Source organism: Emydura macquarii, unplaced genomic scaffold (assembly GCF_026122565.2).
Source record: "Emydura macquarii macquarii isolate MOO-44397 ecotype Brisbane River unplaced genomic scaffold, CSIRO-AGI_Emac_v2 contig_2948, whole genome shotgun sequence".
NCBI lineage: Eukaryota > Metazoa > Chordata > Testudines > Chelidae > Emydura > Emydura macquarii.
In genome coordinates, this window is record NW_027133085.1 from 4,049,563 (window position 1) to 4,073,944 (window position 24,382).

Sequence of the window (24,382 nt, forward strand, 5' to 3'; positions counted from 1 at the left end):
TAAGATACTGGTGCAGAGCAAGTTGGCTCCACTGGAAAAAAGGGGAAAGGAAGCCTATATGTCAAGCTCCTCTTACCAAAGCATGCTGGGAAGTACAACTTAATTTTGCAGATATTGAATGGCTGTACAAAGTCCAGAGTATATGCAACCAAGGTGCAATTAAGTATAAACTGAAGTAGTGTCTGTGGTCCCGGAGATGAAACTGTTATCGTTAAGGCTGTTTCAGTTGTAACCAAATCAATTATAACCCAGGTATGAAAAAATATTCTCAAGCACTATTCAAAGAATCCCAATTTGCAAATAAATTGCTTATTTCAGTCAAAAGTTAGAGCAAATGAAGCTTAGAATCGAAGTCTAAATTCAAGTTTAATTCAGGAGTTGCTACCAATGTTTTCACAATATTAGGTTCAACTTTACTGTAATGTAGCATGCATATAGATTTTGATATTAATTAGGGAGAACTTTGTTTGAATTTTATATCCCACATAGTCAACTTTTTGCAATTAAAATAATTTAATTAGATTTATTTATACAAGAGAAATCAGAGATGAGAAAGTTCTTGGGCCATTCATCCTTCTCAATAATTTCTTTTCAAGTGCCTTGTTTTTTGGTTTTGAACTGCCCAAGGATGAGGTTTTTAGCACTAATCTTAGCTATTATTCTGTGGAGCAGTCAAATAATAGGCCTTTTTCATTACTGCATTACTGAAATTCTATGGTTACATAACTCCATTGATTTCAGTGGAACAGCTCTGGTTTTATATTGGTAATTCAGTGATGAACTAAGCCTAACATTTCTATTAACTTAATAAAATAATAAGAGTCCTAAAAGGGCCAGAATAATGGTTCTAAATTTGTTTGCATGCTAACTGGTGTATTCAATTTTTTAAATGAAAATCAGGGAAAGTTAATTTTAATCATATGGTAGAAGAGATGACAAAGTTCTTGTGCCAGTCAGTCCCTGTCAATTTTCTCTATAGTGTATTTTCAAGTGTCTTGTCTAGTTTTAACAGAACCAGCCAAGATTTTCACCTCTAGCCTTGGACAACTATTCCAGGTTAATAACTAACTGGCCTGGTTAATCACTGCATTCTTAACTGATATATCCACAGTCAGGGCCCCCACATGGGTGGGGGGGATGGGTACACTTTACCGGGGCCCGGAGGCTCTGGGGAGGCCCAGCCCAGGCTGCAACCCCCATGGGTATATGTGTGGGAGGGGACATATGTTACAAGTTTGTACTGGGCCCGAAAAAATTTTGCTTGGGCCCTGTCCACAGTCAGCACAAAAAGGCCAGAGTCTGAATGTAATTAGCCAGCAGAGAATTTCCTGGATGAAAGGGAGGTCTCTCTCCATGTGAAGTTGCCTCCTATGCCTACTCCCCACCACACTCCTCGAGGGAGAGTTGCCAGGGGAGAGACAGGATATTTTATGGATGTGAAAAGGACCAGTGGTGTAACTGGCACAGCACCTAGACTGCTCTAACTCATGTCAGGGTTGAAGCTGGGCCAGCTGAGCCCAACCCTCAGAATCAAGGAGCCAGTTACAGGTAATCTCTCCTGCCCCTCTTCCTGCCTTGTGGTGAACACAGATTGGCTGGAAGAGAAAGTCTGGCTCAATACCTCTACATTTACTTGGCTGCTAATTGATTAGTGGGTAAATTGTCTGGTTTTTATTTCAAAAGCAGGGAGGTTGGAATCCTGATAAGCTTATAATTTTATTTAAATGATGGCAGAACCTGAATAAACATTAGAAAATCTATTGTTGGAAACTAACTTCCATTGACAAAGAGATGTAATGGGGATTTGGTTTATACATTAACAGCCATGTGCTTTCAGTCTGCATAGCTGTTATTTTTGACTAAGGGAAACCAACAACAACAATAGCAAAGTCTCCAGGAGAGAGAAGTCGAGTGGGAGAGAGAGCTCTAGCATTTTGGGCAGAACTGAGAAATGTTTTTTTTCTTCTCCCTGCCCCAAAACAGAACTGATTCCAGTCCACCACTGTCATACCCCTACTATCCACATAGTCAGCCAAAGGATTTGGGGGACGGCAGGGATAATTGTGTGCAATTAACTGCCTGATTTATTTTGTTTTAAAGAGGTAGGAGGGATCTTTAGAATCCAGCCCCTTCTCAGAAGTGGAGCCAAGCTGCTAGTGACTGGTCTGCACTGAAAATGCCATCTCCAAGGAGAAGGAGGCTAGACATGTAGAGTTAGATCCTCTCCTTGGGTCAGCTCCCTATGTGCCACTCAGGCTGCACAAAAGCACCATATCAGGCCAGTTGAAAATTCTCTTATTTGGCACAGAACTGACATAGCCAGCTTCTGTGGACCTACTCCTGGCCCTAGCAGGAGGTAGGAGCAGAGGCAGCCAGAAATAAACTGTGCTCTGGCAATTCTCAGCTGACAAATGGTCTCTTGGCACCCACAGGTTAGAATAGCCTGGCTTGTGTTTAGCTGTGCAGAGCAGAGAATTAGGGAGACATAACAGACTCCCGAGCAGCTCACCCTCTTTCCTTTACTGAGGAAATCTGGGTGCAGGCAAGCCTCCTCTGTTTACAATGAAAGCTAAGATTCTAGTCCCCTCAAATCCAGGGGTCCACGATCTGGCTTCACAAAGCCCCAAGTGGCTTTAGGTTGACGCATCTTTAATAAAAATTCCCATTACGTTTTTCCATGAATGCAGCTTTGGATCATTAGTTTTTGCCATCTTCCTAAGCAAGATTCATACTCCTACAGTCTATTCAGGTGGAAAAGGCTCAGATAAATTCCAGGGATTAATGGAAACTATAGTCAGCACTCTCCTGATCAGCTACAGTGCCAGCAAGGACCCAGATGCCACATCTAGATATATGCTAGAGGGAGACCTCCATAAAAGTTTAGCTACCAGGAGATGTTGAGGTCTGGACTGGTGAGTTGTCATTAATTCCAAGAACTTCTACAGCATGGAGAAACGAGAAGTCTAGGGACAAACAGGATCCAGGAGGGCCACAAAACTCCCTACAGAAAGATTATTTAAAAAAAAAATCTTATTAGGAGCCAAGTACTTGCATAGATTATTCAGGGAGAAAGAATACTTGTGGTCTGTTGACATTTGTCCTTGACAAAGGTTCTGTTGAATTCTGAGTACAGGTCTTAGCAGCAGTGGATGGTATAGCATTAAATTCTATTTAATCATTCCTCTCAAAACAGATTTCAGATTGATAGTAATCATAAAATCAGAAGTGTAGGACTGCAAGCGACCTCGAGAGGTCATCTAGTCCAGTCCCCTGCATTTATGGCAGGACTAAGTATTAGCTAGACCATCCCTGACAGGTGTTTGTCTAACCTGCTCTCAAAGATCTCCAATGGTGAAGACTCCCTAGGCAATTTATTCCAGCGCTTAGCTACCCTGACAGTTAGGAAATTTTTACTAATGTCCAACCTAAACCACCCTTGCTGCAATTTAAGTCTATTGCTTCTTGTCCTATCCTCAGAGGCTAAGGAGAACAATTTTTCTCCCTCCTCCTTGTAACAACCTTTTATATACTTGAAAACTGTTATCATGTCCCCTCTCAGTCTTCTCTTCTCTAGACTAAACATACCCAATTTTTTTCAATCTTTCTTCATAGGTGGTGTTTTCTAGAACTTTAATCATTTTGGTTGCTCTTTGGACTTTTTCCACTTTATCCACATCTTTCTTGAAATACGGTGCCCAGAACTGGACACAATACTCAGCTGAGGCCTAATCAGCATAGAGTAGAGCAGAAGAATTACTTCTCATGTCCTCCTAGTACATGCCAGAATGATGTTTGGGTTTTTTTGCAACAGTGTTACACTGTTTACACAATTTAGCTTGTGATCCACTATCACCCCCAGATCCCTTTCCACAGTACTCCTTCCTAGGCAGTCATTTCCTATTTTGTATGTGTGCAATTGATTGTTCCTTCCTAAGTGAAGCATTTTGCATTTGTCCTTATTGAATTTCATCCTATTTACTTCAGACCATTTCTTCAGTTTGTCCAGATCATTTTGAATTTTAATCCTATCCTCCAAAGAACTTGCAACCCCTCCCAGCTTGGTATTGTCCACAAACTTTATAAGTGTACTTCCTATGCCAGCAGTTCCCAAACTCTACCACATTGCACACCACCAACATAAAACGCCACTACCTGTAGTACCACCACCAATTTTTTATAAACAGACTATGAATGAAAACCATCTCAAAACCTAAGTGTTGTTAAAACACATTGTATCAATAGCATAACTATGTATATAAAAAGTTATAGTCTTGCAAAATATTAATAAATGCATTATAAACTTACCCCATTTGAGATGGCGGAGTGAAACAATTTTTAAAAAGAGTTCTGCAGTCTTAGGGTATGTCTTCATTGACAGCAGCAAAATCGCTGCTGTCAGATCGATTCTTCGGGATCGATTGAGCAGAAGTGGAGACCCACTCAATTGATCCGGAAATCGACTTAATCAATCCACCCCTGGAAAAAGAACAAAGCTGTGTCAATGTGAGGGCATTTCCAGTCAGCACAGCATAGTGGGGATGCCGCACCCATTAGAATTTAGCAAGTCGACAGGAGATACTCAAGTGACATAGAGTCACTTGTCTGTCTCCCATCGACTGCTACCGAATTTCGCAGTAAGTGTAGACCAGGCCTTAATTAGTCAGTTGACACATACCATTGGGAGGTAGCCTGTGTACCACTGGTGGTATGCGTACCACAGTTTGAGAACCGCTGCTCTATGCCATTATCTAAATCATCTTCACCTAGTCCTCAAAGGCCTCCAGATGAGAAGCCCTGTGAGGTTTAATCCTCTCGCCTCTCCTTTTTAACATAAGAGATTATTAGAAGAGTTCGTGGGATACCATGAGCTGCAATACAACCAATACACTGAGGGCACCCAACTTTACATCCCATTCTCTGCCTGTGCAATGAAAGCAGTCACGCAGATGTCACAGTGCCTGCAAGCCATAAGCAGAAAGTTGAAAAACAGTTGGCTAAAATTTAACCTAGGGAAGATAGAGCTGATGCTACTAAGAAGAGGAAAGCCCTTTGGAGAGCTAGCCAAGACCCTGACCACATCCTCCACTGAAGGTACCCGCACTCCAGTTGTCAAGAATGTGAAGCTAAGGGGTGATATTCGAAGTCTAAGGGGGGAAGAGTTCAGGAGAGATGGCAGTTTTTTTAAAGAGGCATTACTACAGGCACAAGCATAAACTATCCCAATATGTAGGAAAGACAGGAAGTATGGTAAGAGACCACCCTGGTATAACAGAGATCTTCAATGACCTGAGTTGAAAGAGTTATACAAAAACTGGACTCTAGGTCAAGTTACGAAGGGTGATTATAAAAAAAACAACACAAGCATGCAGGGACAAAGTTAGAGAGGCCAAGGCACAAAACTAGATTAATTTATGTAGGGACCTAAAGGGCCACAAGAAAACATTTTACAAATATATTAGACACAAGAGGAAGATCAAGAACAGGGTAGGCCCTTTGCTCAATAAGGAGAGAAAGACAATAACAGAAAACGTAGCAATGGTCAAAGCATTAAATGCCTTTTTTGCTTCAGTTTTCACCAAAAAGGTTAGCGGTAACTAGACGACTAACAGTGAACATCACTGCAAATGAGACTAAACTAGGGAAAGAACAAGTTAAGAATTACTTAGATGAGTTAGATGTCTTCTAGCCAGCAGGGCCTGACAAAATACACCCTAAAATACTTAAGAAACTGGCTGAAGAGATCTCTGAAGGTGTGTCAACACTGCAATTAAAAACCCATGGCTGGCCCATGCCAGCTGACTTGGGCTCAGGCTGCGGGGCTGTTTCATTGCCATGTGGACTTCCAGGCTCAGGCTGGAGCCCAGGCTCTAGGACCTGTGAGGTGGGAGGGCCCCAGAACTTGGGTTGCAGCCCAAACCCCGAAGTCTACACTGCAATGGAATAGCCCTGCAGACTGAACCCCGCAACACCGAGTCAGCAGGCGCCCACCAGTGCCAGATTTTTAATTGCTGTGTAGACACACCCTGAGCCAATAGGCATTATCTTTGTGGAGGACAGGAGAGATCCCAGAGGAGTGGAAAGGGGCAAATATAGCACCTATCTCTAAAAAGGGGAATAAGCATAACCCAGGGAATTAACTTCAGTATCCAGAAAGATAATGAAGCAAATCAGCAAACAATCAATTTTTAAGCACCTAGAAGATAGTAAGGGGATATGTAACAGTCAGCATGGATTTGTCAAGGACAAATCACGTCAAACCAACTTAATATCCTTCTTTGACAGGGTAACAAGTCTTATGGATGAGAGGAAGCAGTAGATGTATCTCATGTTTAGTAAGGCTTTTGATACGGTCTCACATGACCTTCTGATAAGCAAACTGGGGAAATATAGCTTAGACGAATCTACTATAAGATGGGTGCACAACAGGTTGCAAGACTATACTCAGAGAGTGGTTATCAATGGTTCCCAGTCACACTGGAAGGGCATATCAAGTGGAGTATTGCAGGAATCTGCCCTGGGTCCAGTTCTGTTCAATAGCTTCATAAATGATTTGGATAAGGCATAGAGAGTACTCTTACAAAATCTGCAAAGCATATCAGGCTGGGAGGGGTTACAAGTTCTTTGGAGGACAGTATTAGAATTCAAAATGATCTTGAGAAACTGGAGAAGTGGTCTGAAATAAATAAGATGAAATTCAGTAAGGACAAATGCAAACTATTACTTTGAGAAAGCAATGATCAATTGCACACACACAAAGTGGGAAATGACTGCCTCAGAAGGAATACTGCAGAAAAGATCTGGAGGTTATAGTAGATCACCAACTAAATGAGAATCAACAATGTAATACTGTTGCCAAAAAAAGGATAATTCTGGATTGTATTAGCAGGAATGTTGTGAGCAAGACACAAGAAGTAATTCTTCCACTACTCAGCACTGATAAGGCCTCAGCTAGAGTACTGTGTCCAGTTCTGGGCACCATACTTTGTGAAAGATGGGAACAAATTGGAGAAAATCCAAAGGAGAACAACAAGAATTAAAGGTCTAGAAAACATGATGTATGAGGAAAGATTGAAAAAACTGGGTTTGTTTAGTCTGGAGTAAAGAAGACTAAAAGGGGACATGATATCAGTCTTTCAAGTATATAAAAAGTTGTTATAGAGAGGGGGAGAGTGATAAGTTGGCCTCCTTATCCATTGAGGACAGGACAAGTAATTGTGGGCTTGAATTGCAGCAAGAGAGATTTATGTTAGACATAAACTTCCTAACTGTCATAGTAGTTAAGCACTGGAAAAAATTACCTAGGAAGAATGGGAAATATCTGTCAGTGGAGGTTTTTAAGAACAGGTTAGAGAAACACCTGTCTAGATTCTTGGTCCTGCCTCAGTGCAGAAGGCAGGAGTAGATGACATAACGAGCTCCCCTCCAGTCCTACATTTCTATGATTATTACTGCTCCTTGCTAACCAAAAAGCAACAATAGCAAGGAAGTCCACCACCAGCTTGCCAGAAGACCATGCCCATTCCTCTCTGAAGATCTATTAGTCATGATCCATGCAGTTGTCACTTCAGAACCAGATTTGATCCACTGAGGGCTGAGACTCAAGAGTACTGAGAAACCTATCCCACAAGAAGCACATTTCCTGAGGACAGCCAACAGCTGAGATCACAGCACACCAGTATTCAGTTCCCTCCACTAGATATCTGTCTGCTTCTGGGACCAGTTCAAAAATCCTTCAATGGGCTCATGTCAGGGTACTTCAAATACAGCCTATTCATTTACAATAAATTAACGGTGCTCATCAGGAATATGGAGTAAGCAGGCAACATTCTCAGAGCTGGTTCCTAGGTCATAGAATGCCTTACAGGATGAAATCACAGTGCTCTACTGACCGGTTTCAGTGTGTAGTACAAAATCTATCCTTCCATGGAAGTCTTCACACAATAACAGAAATTGAAGGTCTAACCACGGGTGAAGGAAAATGGGAGAATCAGAAAACAAATAAGCAAGTCTCCTAGTCACTGCTTTTAATACGTCTTTGCCTTTCACAACCTGTTTTCACCAAAGCCTCATACATCCCATCTTAGTGGCTAAATCCAAAAATGGCAAGAGCAGAGTCCATTTTGGATTATATTTATGCTAATCTTAAACACTGTTGGTTGGTGCCTAGATACTATAGTGCCCTAAATACCTACACTAAGTGAGACTGATAATTTGTTTTTATTCATATTAATAACTGGATTTTTTATACCAAAATATGACTTCTAGACTCCATGCACAAATATAGATGAAGGTTCTCTTAAGCAGCTTGAATTTTGTTTCCTTATGTCTTCTGGAAGCAATTTTAATGGATTACACACATTGCTCTTTGATCTTCAAATTGCATGAACTTTTCCTGTTAATAAAATGTGTGAAAAAAAGGCACCTTTAGAAACAAGATGTGATTTTCTGGTACAGGTTACTGTTTGCACTTGTCTAGTAAATCTACTCAGTTAAACTATTGCAGTTGTGTTACAAATTCTTTACAGTGTTTATTTATGACATGAAGCTTGATTATCATCAAAAGGATAAAGTCAATATTGTATCTTTTCCAGTCCCTGAACTTAATTCAGTTACTTTTTACAAGGTGGTTTTTTTCCTTCCCCAGCATGTAATGGAGAAATGGCCGTCTGTAGAGAATAATGCGGTGTCTCTGTCATATTCATTTATTCTATTTTAATTTTAAGTAACTAACTAAGATTATTATAAATGTTTAGCACTGGCACGAATTGTTGTAAAGCTAAATTATTGATTTAATAATGTGCTTTATTTTTAAAAGCCAGATAATAACATTTTCTCATTTGCTTTGCAAACGTCCGCCTCATGTCAAACCATACTGAAGTTTTCACAATAAAAATAGATCTTTCTAATGCTTTTAAGGCTGATTGTAATAATATAAAGCCATCTTCTGCCTGGTTCTTGTGGAGCTCAGTGGGAGGGGAAAATGTCAGGAGGCTCCCCCTCTTCACCCCCATATTCCCCTCATAAGGGCCAAATAGAACTCCATTCTCTGTGAGGTTTTAATCTTTCCCTACTCACCATGGGGCATATGGAGCTCTGGAAGAGGTGCAGCAATAGAGGTGGGACCAGGGAGAACAGGCTGAACCTTACTGAGGGGTGCAGTGGTGGCAAATGTTATCCCTGCTGCATGCTGGGAGTTCTGTGAGGATGTTTCCCCTGGGCAGACCTGCTAATTGTCACACATCCGGTGTGTCACTCACACATTTTGCAGGTCCTTCACATAGTTTTGTGTAACTGGCAAAATGTCAGGCATGGAGAGAGAGACCCTGTAACCTAAGGAAAGGTACACTGAGCTACAAGCCAAGAACCTAGTGATTCTTAGCCCAGCTGTCCTAGTGTTGTTGGCTCTTAATATTTTTGTGCCCTTCATAACCGTTATTAACCAAGGCCTCACACCCCAATCATAATGGAAGTCAACAATCATTCACTCCTTTTACAGCTAAGATGACAGAGATTGCACAAGGTCACTGCCTCTAATATTACAGACCTAAGTCTCACCCACACTGCCTTTCTGAAGAAGTGGCTGTGAAACCACAGCTAACACAGTGTGGAGGTTGGCTCCTCTCTTGTGGCTAGACCAGAGATAGAAATTTATGAGTCTGCTACTGGGCTCCATGTTAATAGACTTGATCCATTAGGTCAGATAGTAGCAATTAACAAGGTGGGGTTCTTACTACTAGGGCTGCCCAGAAAACCAGAATTCTGTTTTGCAAAAAATGTGAAGTTTCCAAATTTGTTTTTCTTCTGCACTGGAGCAAAACCAACATCTTTCAAAAAATGTAAAAATACAAGGCGAGCATGAGAGAGACACCTCCCCCAAGAATAACTAATAGTCCGGTGAGTGCCCTAACTAGCAAAGAAGTTTTGGTTTTGATGAATCAGCATTTTTCAATTAGAAAAAATATGTGGTCAAAGAATTCCCAACAAACTGTGCCCGGCAATAACAGATCTTGTTTGGAGAAGACAGAGAATATTGTGAGAGAGATGTTGCCACTTGTGCAAAGAATGGAAGACCTTATTTATGGAAGTGCCAAAAAAAAGTCTGGAAAGGCAAATTTTGACAAGTCTCATTCTCAAGGGTGAAACATTAGCACTTAGTGGAAGCTGAATGCCTGGGGCCGCTGCTAATGAGCCTCAGAGCGGTTTACCTGTAGATCACCAATATGAGTCCAGCCCAGCTCCACAGGAGTTACAAGTTGTTCCCATCTAATGAAATTTTGGTGGTCTCTTTTGAGATGAGCTCGGTGAGTCTCAATTCCAGCTCCCACATCAGAAACTCATCACGACTCTTTGCACACACCAGTAGGCTCACCGAAGAGGGCAGGAACTCCATGAACCATGGAGAATGAGCTGTTCCTGGTTACCCTTAGAGGAGATTCCCCCCAGATCTGGGTTTCGGCAATGTGTGTGGTAAGATTGCCCTGCTTCTGCCACCAGGTAAATAAACAGAGGGCTTCTTTTACCAGGGCTCCCACACATTAAAGCGACACAATTATTTTAGCTGCAGTTTATGGCTACATGCAAAGTAGTTACAAATATGGAAAATTAGTTTGTTAGTCAATTTGTATAAGAATACCACACATGGAGCTCCAAAAAACTTGGCAGCTATTCTTAGGGTGATGTGGCTACATCTTCTGAGCAGTGCTACCTGTGGGCTAAAACCGAGTGGGCAAACTGCAGACAATCAGAGTCTTGTCCGTACACATATTTGGAAATAGCAAATTTCAGGCCCATGAGTAAGATTCATTCAATCAAGAAATGAAATTAATTCAGTGACAAAACCACAGTCATTTCTGACAGCAGCAAAAATTGTTTGTATAGACTAGCTCATCCAACCAAGGAACAGAAGCAATACCATATGTCTTGGATGACCACTCACAAAGTTTAAAGAGTAAATTCCAAATATTCTATCACTTCTCAGTTGTGCTAGTTTTGCAGGTTACACAGGATCTGAATTTCCAATGTAAACAAAAAACAGAACAAAACTGGTTTGTGTGTTTTTCTTTATATTCTAAAGAAATGAGGGGCACAAACCTAAGTTTTTTCTTTGTAGGTTTCCTTTAAGGTGCTAGTAATGAAGGAAACTGCAGTCAAGACTGATACCCAAGGCAAAAATTTGAAGTCCTGGCAAACTTACCCATGCTTGGGATCCATTGTTCTAAAATAATGTGATGATGAAACTAACCAAAAAACACCTGCTCTTCCAGGTATTCCAGAATTGGATTAATATTTGACATAAGAATGAAATAAAGATCCCAGTCTATCCCACTCAGTGACTATCTAGATACTGGATTTTGTCTTGAAGAAAGCAATAGCTGACCCCATATTCTCTTGTGCATGAAGAAGGGGTGGACGTTTAAAAAGACATTCAAGACAGTTGAGCTTTTTCCTTTTTCTGTTCTGCATTACCCTGGAGAAAAATTATTTTTTCCCATGATTAAGAAAATAAAGTTACAAAAGACAGATGTTTGCAATAATGAGAAGCAAAATAAACAGAACTGCTTTCAGACAAGAGCATTTCTTAATGAAGCACAGTCACAGAAATTGGGCACAGAAAAGTTTTTGACACAGTCAAATAACAAAAAAATACTAAGGGGAGGTAAGCAGCAGTAGGCATATGTTACTACAATATATCCTGTGTATGCTTGCTAAGCACTGCAGAATAGCAAAAGAATTTCCAAAAGTAACAAAAATATTAGTAAGCATCATCATGTGAAATGGCCAGTATCCTGGTATCTTTTTTGAAAGAAAAACAAAAAGGAATTCAAAAAACAAATTTCTGTTTGAAAAATAAACCAAAGAAAGCAGAGGCACAGATCAGCTTTGTAATGGAACAGTAGGTCTCAAAGTATAATTTAGCAGGCTATGTATGAATTGGAACTGTTGGAACTTTCTAGCTTTCATCTGTATTGATGGTGCTTTTGTCTTTAATACATAAACTCACAGTGCATAAACAATATTTAATAATAATTTTACCACTTTTTGTCCTGAGCAGCTAGCCAAAAGTCAGGGTCCTGCAAGTTGTTTCCATTAGGAGAAAAAATTGGTGATGGAGTCAGGTATTTCTTTCATGCAATCCTGTTTGTTTACAAGGAATGTACAAAGTCCTGTTTCCTGAACACAAGAGGAATAAAACTGCTGGAGACAGTTTCTTTGCTCTCTGGTCCAAGCTTCCTTCAGCCAGCACTTTACCCCAAAGCTCTTTATCTCTAGGCTTTTCTCAGGGTCATGTTTGTTCTGGTTGCATTCTTGGCTTTCTGCTTCTTCTCTATGGGTATGTCTACACTAGAATCACTACAGTGGTGCAGCTGTAGTACAGACACTTATTACAGCGATCAGAGAGGTTCTTCAATCGCTGTAGTAAATCCATCATCCCATGATACGCAGCTGTCTACACCGGGGCTTAGGTCCATGTAGGTCAACCTAAATGTTTGGCTTAGACCAAGCTACAGTCTGTTCCTGTCTGTCTATATCTTGCACACATCCACTTATACAATACCCAACAAAACTACTCCACTGACATGTCTTTGTTTTGGGTGGTAATATGTACATGTGTTGGGGTGGAGGGTCCTATTGTTTCAGCTACCTGGTTCCATAAAGGAGTTTAATGACTTCCTACAACTACCTTTATTGAAGGATGGTGGTTTTACCCATAGCAGTAATTTGCAATTATATAGCTCCTTACATCAGAGGATCCCAAAGCACTTGGAAGACACTGAGGGCTTGTCTACACTGCAAACTTACACTGGCATAGATGTGTGTCTCTGGGGGGTGAAAAATCCAAACCCCCCAGAGATGTAGCTATACTAACCTAACCCTTGACAGCACAAGGTCAATAGAGGAATCCTTTCTTCAACCTAGCTACTGCCTCTCAGACAAGTGGATTACCTACACCATTGGGAGAACTTCTCCCATAGTCATTGGTGATGCCTACACTGAAGCACTACAGCAGCGCAGCTGCAGTACTAACAGCTGTGCCACTTAGCACTTGAGTGCAGGCACCCACTGCAGTAATGTAAGAGATTCTCCTGTCACTGTACATAATCCACTTCCCTGAGAGGCGATAGCTAGGTCAGCGGAAGAAGTCTTCTGTAGACTTAGTGCTGTCTGCCTGCTGGTTAGGTTGGCTTAACTACATCACTCAAAGTTGTGGATTTTTTTTTTTTTTTTTACACCCCCAAGCAATGTAGCTGGGCCGACCTAACTTTTTAGTATAGACCTGGCCTCAGTATTTTCTTGTAGTACTCAATGGTGTTGGGGGAGCATTATTATATCCATTTTAAGAAGAGTAAGTTGAAGCACCGAGGGCCAGATACCACCTGGCCATCCCTTAAGTAAGTGTGTGGTATGGAGAGGATGCAAGAAGCCTTCCCTCCATGTGGGCTCCATGTAAGGACTAAGCAAATTTGCAATCCCTGCACTCAGGGGAATGCAGCTCTGTCCCTTTTCCATTCCCCTGGGGATCCATAGGGTCCCTAAGGAGTTGTGGCCATGGCCCTGCCTTTGCTTTTACTGGCCCACAGAATAAAACCAGCCCAAAAGAGGAGTAAATTGCAACCAATAAAGGAGTGTAGTACTGTGAGGATTACCCTTGCAGGCCGGGGAGGAATTTTTCCTCTGAGGCTGAAAATTTCCACGTGCTCCTGGCAGTGTGGTGCACTCCACATCCCATGCCTTAAAGGGAGATTAACTGACTTCCTCAAAGCTATTTAATAAGTCAACAGCAGGGCCATGAATAGAAGATCTCAGGAGTTCACAAAACTTAATTCTATTCAGTAATAAATCCACTTTTAAGATAAATGTAATTTTTGTAAAGGGACCACTCAGTGCAACCAAATAAGTCTATTTACAGGCTGGCAAATTGCTGCTTTGTTTAACTGTAACAGAACAGGCAGAAAGTCCCAACCACTGATTAAACAGGAAGTAAGGGAGAGTGAAGCATGACTCAAATACAAATACTCTAGGTAACTCAGTTAACCCCATTATGATCATTTTACTCTAGTAACAAAGCTCTGTTCCAGTACCCGTGCTAGGTATTTGTTTCCTCTACAAATCCCAAAAATGAGTTTGATTTTTAAAAGATCCCACATGGGCCAGTTATTTCAGCAAATACAAATAAAGCATTCCTAGCCCCACATTTAAAGGATGTGAGTAAACAAAAAAAAATGGAACGTCCATTCAGACATCAAATAATCATGATAAAAAGAATGTTTTAAAGTACAGGAATGACACTGATTGAGCTAGGAGACGAAAGCTAGGGAAGGGAAGAAAAGTTATTGTTAGGGCGCGCAAGACTTTGTAACGCAAAATCAGTGTAGTTTGACAAGAGCAAGGCCCTAAAAGCAATGCTAAGCCAGAAAAGCTAGAGTTAAGACCTCTCAGGAGCAAAACCTAGATGCTGCCCTCTGCCCGACCTTAGGCCAGAGGAGGAAGTGCCTTGGGGTCTGGAGCATCCTGAGACGGCCACAGACATTTGCTAATGCTTAATAAGCTAAAAGGTTCCTATTTTAGTAATAATAAAGGAGAAGTAAGACTATGGCTGAGTTCTCTTTGAAGTAAACAACTAACGTCACCTTATTCCAAAAGGTCCCTAGCTAACTACCAATAAACTAATAGCAACTAAGTGTTAAGGCCCAATCCCTACTGGGATTGAGATATACGTCATGTATTACTGGGTAAGGCTTGCTGCAAGGTGAGGGGGGAAAGGGTATATCAATCCCCCGAGAGCCTTCCCAAGCTGAGACTCCCCGAGACTCCGTGGAAGCCACAGCGGATGCCTCGGCCAGGACGGTTCCCGTACGTCACCCGCTTATCAGAACGAAGTATGGGTCTCCCTCGTTCTTGGTGATGAGCGTCCCTGCACACGCTTAAATAAGGCTAGCTTTCTTACATCGATGGGCCTCCAGGAGTATATTGCTGTAGGTATCCTCTTGGCAGGTCTCTTCCTTGCTTAAGGTTCACTTCTCTGTTCACTAACTGCAGCTGCTGCTGCGGTTGCTCAGCTTATGATAATAATAAGTCCTGTGCCTATAAGTTGCTACTTTATATCCTTGTGGTTAATTGTACTTTTATTGTACTTTTCATCTTAAGGCTTGTGCTGGAGCTGTAGTTCCTGTATGGTACAGGACTCCCCGCTCCTGTCTGTCTTTTTTACGCTATTTCATATAATAAATAAATATTAAAGAAAGCATTCTGTCAGTGTGCTCCATCCCGAACCCGAGTTAAAATTTCGAACACTACAGTTATTTACAAGTTGGAGGTAAAAAATGTCCTTCCTGTGAAATGACTGCAGCTGGCATGTATAAGATATGGAGTCCTGGCTTCTCTCATTTTTGTGAGCACTATTAATTCCATTTAGCAGGTTTCAAAATCCAGTTAGATATGTGGAGGAGTTTTTAAATTAGAGAAGGGTCACAAACTATTCAAACTATTGTAACAGCTGCAAAGCAGGAGGGTTCGCAAGTTTGCAAACAATGATACATTCAGGATGTTTGATTTCATTTTGAAATGCAGCATCTGAACATGATATCAAGTACATCAAAGAATGCATTAAACTGATGAGTTATAATGAGGATGTGCCATTGGACGGGATGCAGTCCTTTCTGCAATGTAGTAAGCTTCCAGAATGCTTTGAACTAGAAAGGATAATAGATATAAGGACAGAGTTTGCACCCTTGATCCATATGCAGATTGCACTCATCCCACATGGAAGGAGGGGGACAGTATTTCCTTCCTTTCCCAGCACCCTTCAGGCTCAGAGATGCCAGCGACAGAGAATTAGCAGGCCCCTAGTTGGTAGAACAAGAGCTAGGGGGACAGTGTGTTTCCCACCACCATTCTGGTGGTGATTACCTGGGAAAAGTAATACAGTGCCTGGCTCTTTACTTTTCCTGTAGACTACCCTTCAGTGGGGCACTGTCCTCAAAGGGAGGGGTGGGGTCTGAGAGATACCTGTTGTTAAGGGAAGTAACAAAGATTAGTCTGGGCCCTTAGCACTAACTTTCTCTAATGTGTCTTGCACACTGTTGGCTGAATATAAATGAATAGGAATAATTTAAAGGGACATTGTCAAGGCTAGCATATTCAAAATCAAACTTACTTTGACATCAAGGGCTAGATCCACCAAGGGGACTTCCAATGCCTACCGTTTAGGCACACTGCTGCCCACAGCCTTGAGTTAGGCATCCGAGGTTCCCACTACAATGCACAGGGAGACCTGAGCACCTGAGAATGGGATTCACTAAAGTCACCACGCTAGGCATGGAGTCACCTACACTAGCCAATAGGGAATGCCCAAGAAAGGGGAACGGTCTAAGCTCCACCCCTCAAAGGTAGTTCGACATCTAACTCTAGGCCAAAGGCAGACACTTAGCTCCCTTTGGGAGTCACAGCCATCAACCCTCTCCTGGAGTTAGAAACAGGATGGTTGAGTCCTTTCCCAGTGAAAACTGAAGTGCTGGTCTCTGTATACGAAAAGGCCCACTCATTAGTACACTCACTTAGGAACTGGGCAATGCTGGTTCAGCTCTTCACTGTGCATGAAGGTGAACAGGGAGTTGAACTCAGGTCTCCCACCATCTAGTTGAGGTACCCTAACCACTAGGCTATACTGTGTTCCACAGGGGACTGGCTGCTGTTGAAGATGTTTCACTGTTTATAAAATACTTAAATATTCATTGGGCCAGAGAGTGAGAGAATGACTCTCTAGCCACGTGTTTTAGCCCCCTCATCTGGGAGATTCAGGTTCCAGTCCTTGCTCAAATTAACATCCAAGTATTTGATCCGCTTCAATAGGGGACAGCTTGAGGGAGCCCCTCCCAGAATATCTTGTAGCCAGCTGGGTAGAGTCCTCAGCGAGGCGATAAATTACCTGGTTTCAAATCCCTACTCTACATCAGACAGAGTCAGGATTTAATGGTGGGAATTCCACCTGCCAAGTGAGTCCCCTAAGCACTGGGTTATTAAGTGTGTGGCAGTGCAGCTGGTGCAACATATTGTGAAAGGTAGGCATGCTCTGAGAACACCTCCTAGATAAAGCCCTGCCCATGAGAGGGGCTGGAGGATTTCCAGTTTGTGATTCCTACGGGGGCTTAAGTGCTGAGCAGATTGACAGTGTCAGGCCTTGGGTGGCTTTGCAGATGCCCACTGGCAGAAATTTACGTGCCTGGGGACTTTACTGGCAGAAACTTAGGCACCTACAAGGTTAGGCTGCAGCTTAGCAAGTGTTTTGAGGATCTAATTTTTGGAATTTGATGTCCAAAGTGGCAATTAGACACCTAAATCCCATTTGTGGATCTTGATCTAAAACCTTACCTCTAACCTTCATTATTCTAGAGAAGCTAAGATGGGTCTTCAGAAAATAACACTTTGAATGAATACTTGGCACTAGAGAGTGGTTTGAACTGCAAAATTCTGAAGTGGATGTCAGAACCCCAGCGTTCCTTTGCACGCCGCTCTACGTTGCGCTTATAAAGAGCCTTTCAGCAGAACATCTCAACAGTAGATAGTTGAGAAAGTATTAGTTTCATACTGTGTGCACAAAGTGGGGCAAAACAATCTTCTTTTTCAGATGGGGAAACTGATGCACACAATGGAGGAGTTACTTGTCCAAGATTATGCAGCAAGTGAATGGCAGAACCCAGAATAGGACCCAAAAGAGACCAAACAAATTAGAAGTCCTCTGACATACTCTATCATGGGCATGCATATTGTAAATAGTCAAGCCATCTCCCGGGCACCCCACTGTAGCCAGGCTCTTCAACAAACTCCCCATACAAAGAGTTTTCACCAGTCCAACAGCAGCAGCCCTTCTTGGGATCTAGTTTATTAACCTAAAGTTCAAAGTAAACATAAAATAGTTCAACCCCAGCCTTATGCTGGGCATAACCCCTCCTACCTGAAAGCTGTCTCATCCCGCTCTGAGCAGCTGGAGATGAAGCAAGGCTAGGCCTGTCTTTGCCTTCTTCTCTAAAGGAAAACAAAAACATCCAGCAAGGAAGCTTTCTACCCAGCCAGAACTCCCAGCCTTCCCATCTGAAGTCTCCCTTCCACAGAGGGCACTGCAGGAGACTCTCCCTTGTACAGTTTCACTCTGTGGTCCCCTTTGCCTGTCTACACATCTCTATTTTTACATATAGACACACAGAGAACTGGTCTAGTCACATTACCATGTCATGACAATTCATTCTCACTGTTGGGGAGGAAAATCAGCTGTGGCACAAGTGGGCTGAGACCAATCTCCCTTTAAAAGGGCCAGCCATGATGTGATACATATTTTGTTCTGTACTTAGTACAGCAGAACCTGAGAATTGCAAACACCTTGGGAATGGAGGTTGTTCGTAACTCTGACATGTTTCTAACTCTGAACAAAACATTATGGCTGTTCTTTCAAAAGTTTAGTATGAACATTGACTTAATACAGCTTTGAAAGTTTACTATGCTGAAGAAAAATGCCGATTTTAACCATCCTAATTTAAATGAAACAAGCACAGAAAGTTTCCTTACTGTGTCAAATTTTTTTAAACTTTCCCTTTATTCTTTTAGTAGTTTATGTTTAACACAGTACTGTACTGAATTTGCTTTTTTTTTGGTCTCTGCTGTTGCCCGATTGCATACTTCATACACCAAATGAGGTGTGTGGTTGACCAGTCAGTCTGTATCTCTGAGATTCTACTGTACTCAGTGTTTGCTCAATTAAGGCAAGCAAGTATGGTGTGTGTTAAACTCTGTGTGTTAAAATGAACAAAGATCCTCTTCTCAGAAGAAGATAGCAACAATGGGACTAGCAAATTTTGCAGACTAACGCTGGTAGCGGACTTCATCTTATCTGTATGAATGACGCAAATACTGCTAATAGAAAATGAATGCCTCTCAAGGAAACCCTTCAATTGTGCTTATAATATTTCATGTGTTCCCCTCTTTTGAAAAACCACATGTACAGAGTTAGTTTCTTCAGCAAATAGCAACATCACACCTGCACGATGAAAACTAGCTTTCCATGGGTAAGAATGTAAGCAACCATTAAGCCAAAGGTGACTACTCTGCTAGTAAGATGCATGAGTAAATATAAGTCTTTTGTTATACGTAGGACTGTAATTATATCTCCTAAAGGTTCAATGATTTAATTGAGGGTGGAATCCTGGTTAATTTTATATTTGTTTCAGAGATGTTCCTATGCATTATATTTAATATATGGATCTACTAACAAGAATTTAATGTTGGAACAATAATTGGCAATGGGCTAACAGTGAAAACAGGCTTTCAGAGAAGCAAACACTGCTCTGGTTCCCATGGGCACCAACCCAATATTTCAGAGTTTTATGTTCCTGGGAGAGAACAGGAAGGCAGAACAAATGTGAAAACACCCACACAAAACTATCAAAGTACTAACATCATCTCTCCTAAGGCTCTGGCCCTGCTGTCCGGCTGGTTTTCTGTCAAGTCTCCAAATACTTGTATTCAGACATGGTAACTGTTATAATTATCTAAAGCTAAAAGCAATGAAGAGTAATCTAAACAAATTAGCTGCATGTTCTTTGTTGCTGGAAAGAGCACTGAGCATGTGTATTTGATTTGTGAACAGTTACCATGATCAGCAAATTAGGTAGGTGCTTGTGTAAATAGACAGTTGGTAGCATAGCTGACCATTTATATGTGCAAATTCCCGATTTGCACAGGCAATCATGGTATTTATCTGCACTAGTCAGAGAGAGACTGGTGTAGACTTTTTTTTAAATCTGGCCACTGGGCTTCAGGGATGTGGTACATAGAATTTTTCCTAGCTATGCAGTTCCCTGCAATCTGGTTCTGGTGCGTGATCTGTATAATCACAAAAGTTTAGCAAATACTACAAAAAGTGCTCAGGAAATATTCACACACATTTAAATGATTTCACTTCAGCCATGCTCACGTCCCTTTTGTATTGGCTTCCCTTGAATGTTCCTGTGATCATGTTTCCTGGCAAAAATGTTCACACTAATTGAATTTCAAAGTTGCAGGCCCAAATATTGCTGGAAACTAGTGCTTAATTTGTAATGAAAAAGGAGCTGGGCAAGCAATTTTTTTTTACATTCATAACTGATGCAGCAAGCCCAGAGATGCTGGGGCTATGAACTGCCAAGCCCAGAGGTGCCGGGGCTCAACCCTGATACAAATCAAGCACTGCTGGAAACTGAATTTTAAATTGGCACACAACAAGTGCTTACCCTCTTGTCCAAAAAGGGAACTGATGTAATATCATGTAACTTCTGTTGTATTAATTTAGATGGGCCCAAAGAGTTAAAGGTATTAACATGACTTTGAAACTGTCCAATAAACAGTTTTAAACAAGGGTTTGTGGTTTGGTATACATAGACCTCAGCCTGCTTATTACCATGGCAAACATCATTAAATATTCTTTTAACCTTTTAATAAAGATACAGAAGGAGGAAAAACAATTAAAGCATTTAGAATGTAAAGTATTAAATAAGGCTTTTATCTTAACTTCCCTTATTCCTTTTCCCTTTAGTTGGAGAAAAATTTTAGAACAATACCACCCACCCCTTCCTATCTGGCAGTTTTAGATGGTGCAAACATGGTAATAACTGTCCTGGTGGGGGGAAAGAGAAAAGGTTAGTTGAGGTGGGCTGGAGCTGTTGTTATTAAAGTCCAATGCCACTTCCTAAAAAAGACAAGACAAAACAAACACACAAAAGAGGGAAGAAAAGAACAGCAAAGAGAAAATGCAGCTTCTATCTCTGGTGTTGACTTTCATTAGCACTCTCACTTCTAGAAAAACATAGGCATAGCACATGATCTCATCAGTCACTCCAAGATCTGGAAAACTTGGACCAGCATCAGGCTGTTTAGGACATTACTTTTAGCTGCCTCTTTGGTCATAGCCTTCCAACCCTGGTGCAAAATATACTCTTGGCCAGCTGAGCCAGACTTTTATTAGACAGAAGAAAAAAGGAGAAAGAGGAAAGAGAAGAAATAAGGTAGGGAAGGAAAAGGACATAAAAGGGTTGGGAGGGATGGGAATGTGACAAAGTCTCACATCCCAGGTGGTGGTTGGGATTTAGCCAGAGCCGGTGTCATCCGAGTCCCTCTCTCTGGTCTGGTCTGGTCATCTCTCAAGATCAGAATAATGAAGGTGCAAAGGTGTTACACTGGATCCCAAGGTGTCAGGAGATGGTGGGGGTGGGAGCCATGATGGTGAAGCTCACTTGACCCTGATCTGTTTTTCAGTCAGCCAGCATTCCATCCACAGCCACGAATTTCCCCTCCTCCCCCATGTCTCTTTAAGAGGACCCCGAAAGTGGAGTGATGGGTGGAATAGCCCAATCCCCTCGTTATTTTGTCCACCAATTAGACCTAATTTCCAACACACCAATTTTGGTTAATTGATTTCCAGTCCCACATTACTCTTGTGTACCAGGCATGATCTCAATAGACCTTTTTGTTTAGACTGAATTAGTCTGTCTTCCTTTAGTCCCTTTTCCCATCAACATTTATTGTTATAGTTACTTTGACATTTTATAAACTTTTATCCACTTTCCCACAGTTTCCAATACCACAAGTGTAGGCCTCTCGGGCCTCAGTTATCCCTACACTTCTCTGGTAAGGATGAAAGGGGTATGCAGTGAGGCAGTTTAAGAAGAGCAAGACTCACAATCTGCATTTTCCTATGGAGGAACGTGTTCGTTCTTTGGTGGTGGTTGTCTTAAATCTGAATTAAAAAGTCATCTAGATTTACACAAAGAACCAAGAAGTAGTTTATGGATAGTATTCTATTAAGCTCTCGCTCCTCATTTTGACTTCAACGGTTGATGAGCACGTTCAGCAACTTACAGGAAGCACTCAGTACTTTACAAGATCAGACTTTAAGTGGATGAGGATTTAAACACGTGACTAACATTAAGGGCTTGTTTTTCTTCTCGGAGATGCTAATTCAGAAAAGCATTTAAACAACAGGCGATTTATCTGACACCTAACCACTCAGCTCAAAGAACAAATATCAAATGCAATTGATTCACTGAGTTCAAACAAAAAAAACCAAAGCAAAAATCACAAAATAATTATATAATTAGTGGAATACTTCTGAAGAAAACACTTGCAACAGTGGTTATTCCATGGGCAGAAAAAGGAGGCTAAAATTTGTTGGTTAAGTCATTTATGCAGCTTTAGAAAAGTAGAAAGTAGAAAAAGTGATGTTTCAGACATTGTCCTCTTCAGACCTCTAATATCTCACTCTTTCAGTTTACAAACCTCATCATCTTAGTGATGTTAGCAAATTGATTCTCAACCCTGAAGACAGATGTTACCAAATATCAGATTTGGCCTTCCTGCAGAGTCTCTGTAGTGCCATGTTTTTCTCATTTTAAACAAAGTTTACAGTTATATCAACAAAAGAATGAACAAAGTGTGGTCTTTCACAGTTTCTGTAAGTACCTAATTAAAGTAATCTTGTTTCAGAAGATTTACAGCCTGCTCTTGCCTCTTTTGAAATTAATGGCAAAACTCTCATTGATTTCAGTGGGTGCAGGATTAGGCCTTAAAATGTTAAACTGCAATTAAACAGGATGACTACATTGTGGACTGCCACCTTCAGGGTAGATTAATTTATTGTCAATGCTTTAAGAATGAAACTGCCATTAAAACTGATCTTAAATCTATTAGAATCTATTTTCTGTTTCCCGACTATCCTTTTTTTATCTTCCTTCCTCTAATCTGTTTTATATTTCAGTCACCTCCTCTTCCCCTTTCCTTCACTTTTCCCTTTTAATCTATCCCATGGCTAATCCCTCCTATTTCTCACCCCCACCCTTTTATGACAGGTAGTGTAGTCCAGTGGGAAGGCATAGGGCCATAAACCAAGAACTTCTGAATTTTTTCTTTTTTTGTTTGATCTAACTTTTCACTGAGATTTGAATTCAAAAAACAAAACAAAACAAAACAAAACAAAAAAAAACCCCACACATTACATTCTGTCAGAGCCGTATCCAAAACCAAAAGAACTGCATTTCAAAAAAATCAATAAAGTTGCTCAGTGATAGCAGTATAAAATCTAGGTATGTTTTGTGATATTGTTGGGCCAGTGAAGGGGCAAATAAAAACATCAGCCACTTTGCAGGAATAAAAGGAGTTATTTTTGTCATTTAATTTCAAAAATTGATTTAAACAAATTCTGTTTGTCAATGAGACAACTCAGAATTAAATGAGAATTTTTTTTCCTTACACGGAGATTCCTTACAAGGAGAATCAAAATAGGTCTTTTAATTGTTGCCATTTTAACTGTCTCTCCATAATAGGATACTCATTTTCTCATAATTTTTGGAGATGTGCTATTGCAGAGCTCCTTGCCTATAGACTTTAAACGGTACATGGGAAAGGCAGCTCCTTTTGGAAACTTTAGCTCAGATAATGTGCATCATTACCCGGTTTTTCATTATGCTGCTAAATTAGCTGTTCTCCAGTACTGTGTATAACACACTGGCTAATTGTGTGTGATCATCTCTCTCTCTGTCTAGTGGCTGCACCACCTTGATTATAGGAGCCTGCTGCTTCCTTTCTTTGGGTAAGGGTGATGCATAAGATTAAGTGGTAAGACTCAGTGGCTTTTGGTGTTGAAGAGCCTCCTAAGTTCTATCTACATTAATGTTCTGGCATGGGTTCATTACAAAAAGGTGGCACATATAGGGTCTTGAACTCTTGTGGACATCAGTTGCTTGGGCAAACTTCGCCTCACAGGTTAAATTAGTAACCCACTGCTGACTGTTTGCAATCATGTCATCCTGTGCAGCATGTGGCCCACACAGAGAATAGAAGTCTCCCATTTACTTCCATTTAATCCTTTTAACTCAAGCAGTAGAAATAAATACTTTCTGTGAAAAATCTAGAAAATACCAGAAGATAACCTGTGGTGTGTCTGTTACATGTGCACTGCTTAAGGTGTAGAGAAAAGTGTGATATTATTTTGCATTAACTGAGAAATAGTATGTGATCATGTAATGAGTACCATAATGCATACACACAAAGTTGCAGATGAGACTGTCACTTACACATTTCCTGACTCTTGAAAGCTTAACCATGCATCCTTAATGTACCTCTAACATATTTTGTATTGAATGTCCTATGATTTTATAAAGAAAAAAGAAGAGTAGCCTGGTGGCATAGTCCAGCTGGGCGTCACGACCCTTCCTCAGGCCCAGGCTCTGAGGAAGGCCACAGTACCTTGGTCTACGGGAATAAGCTTCACGGGTTAAGTCTTTAGCCACAGCCCCCGGCAGGGCGGGCTTTCCTCTCAATCTGTAGCCCCCCGGCCCTCAAGTGGGGCAGGGCTGGTAAA